The sequence below is a fragment of the Limulus polyphemus genome, unplaced genomic scaffold (assembly GCF_000517525.1).
Source record: "Limulus polyphemus unplaced genomic scaffold, Limulus_polyphemus-2.1.2 Scaffold2344, whole genome shotgun sequence".
In the NCBI taxonomy this organism is placed as follows: Eukaryota; Metazoa; Arthropoda; class Merostomata; order Xiphosura; family Limulidae; genus Limulus; species Limulus polyphemus.
Genome location: NW_013667954.1, coordinates 36,483 through 38,567, shown reverse-complemented (window position 1 = coordinate 38,567; position 2,085 = coordinate 36,483). Strand labels below are relative to the sequence as shown.

The window sequence follows — 2,085 nt, the reverse complement described above, 5'->3', positions numbered from 1 at the left end:
TGATGTAAGAGTTATATATATATATATATATATTGTTATGTGTTAATTCTTGCCCGTGCTATTATGCAGGGATGATGGAAATGCCATCCCAACTATCTTATTTCCATTGTTTTTGAAGGATTAATATTAGCCGTCCCTACATTTACTTCCGTTTTGAAAAGTTTTTTCTTTACTTGTTTCGTTAATGCAGTATTTCAATAGACATAGGAAGGATGTATTTATAACCAAGTTCTAAATACAATGAGGTTCAAACTGTAATATTTATTGTTTATCTATTATTGGATGGTAGTTATTGTTTTTAGAGGAACACCAGGTGTCTGTAAAAAAACTAACTTCAGGGGGTAATAATAACATTGTTTACACTAGAATTATGATTTTTTTTCAATTACTACTAGTTATTAATAATACTTATAAAAGCCAATACTTAGTTTGAAACTATGTCACCTCAATGAAATTGGTTAACATCATTCTTTTGGTTTTGAGTTATCACGTAATAAAAAAGAAGCGGAAGAAAGAAGAACAAGAAATTCAAACTTTCTGCTATGATATTTACAGACATTCCCAGAACTTGTGACTCAGTCATTACATAGATATTGTTATAAAAGTAAACACTGTATAGTATTGTAAAGTTCTGATGACCTATTGAGGAGATATTTAAGATACCATTTCGATGACAAATCCAAGTCATCCCTACATATGCAGTGCAAATGCCTGCCTGATAATATTTACATCACTTGCTTCTATATTTTTCTGTTTATTTCTATTTAATGTTTTACCGTTCCCTTCGATTTTTGTGTTCATTAGCAAGGGGAGCTCAGACCCCTTGACCTCCACCTCTTCTCCTACTTACTATAATTATGAAAAGTAAGATGATGAAATAGTTTGTAAACATGATTTGGCATATTAAAGGCGAAACAAGAGGGAATCCTTAATAGCCGCGGCACGTGAAATTCTTTTATGTAGGATTAGAGTAAATTAATCTATGAGGCCATTTTTCTTTTTTATTAGTTATATTTTTGTGCGCCAGCAATATGGCGCGCTCATACCCAATTCGATTTTATTACTCATCAGATCTCTACCAGCCTACCCTCAAATTGAAATTATTTTAGGCAGGATTAGAGTAAGTTAATCTATGAGACCTAGTTAATCTATGGCGTGATGAAATAATCAATCGAAAGGGTTTGACCTCCTGAGTCCAAAACATGAATTAGATCTCAAATGGGTCAATAGATGACGGAGCTATGAGTTAAAAGTTTGTACTTGAAAGAAAATTCAGAGCCATTTTGTGAGCCGCGGCTAGTTATACGTTAAAAAATGTAGGTATTATTTATCAGTTCGTTTGTATACACGATTATTATAATATACTATGTTCTACTTATCTGAACAATTTCAGTTTATGTGAAAAATATATTTTTTGATTATATTTAATTTTTAGTCGCGGCATATCGGCTCATAGAATGGCTCTGAGTTTTCTGTTAAAAACTAGTTCGAATACGCAAGTCTGTGAATTCGGGATAATGGTAGGCCAAGGATCCCGGCGATTTAGTGGTAAATTTGAGGACTTATACCGCTAAACATGGGGTTTCGATACCCACGATGGTAGACCATTGGGTAACTTTGTGCTTAATAACATGCAAATAAACAAACAAACAAAAGTGTTACGGCAAATGATAAGGAAATTCCAAAGGTTTTTAAAGAAATGTTAGTAGTTCATTCCTCATAAATAATACTGAATAATAAAAAGTCAGAATATCCAGTCTACATGAAACTCTCTCAAACACGCTGGAATTACTTTTTATAATCATCTTATTTGCATATGCAAAGGTAATTTTCGTACCCAGCACAACTATATCCGGGCGCGATGTAAACGTCTGCCATTCTGTTTCTGTTGAACTCGTTGACTTGAAATTCATGCCAAAAAAATCTTTTTTTTCCTATGAATTTTAATGAGATACTACTTAAAAGCTGATACTGATTTTGTTTGTTTCTTTGTTTGTTATGAATTTCGCGCAAGTTACACGAGGGCTGTCTGCGCTAGCCGTCCCTAATTTAGCAGTGTAAGACTAGAGGGAAGGCAGCTAGTCA

At 33.3% G+C, this 2,085-nt stretch overlaps 1 protein-coding gene across 1 annotated transcript in view; it reads left to right on the top strand.

Annotated features, from left to right (window-relative positions):
• Positions 1 to 2,085, top strand: part of LOC106466686 — a 38,635-nt gene that overhangs the window by 19,324 nt on the left and 17,226 nt on the right. The gene's annotated exons all lie outside the window — the stretch shown is intronic.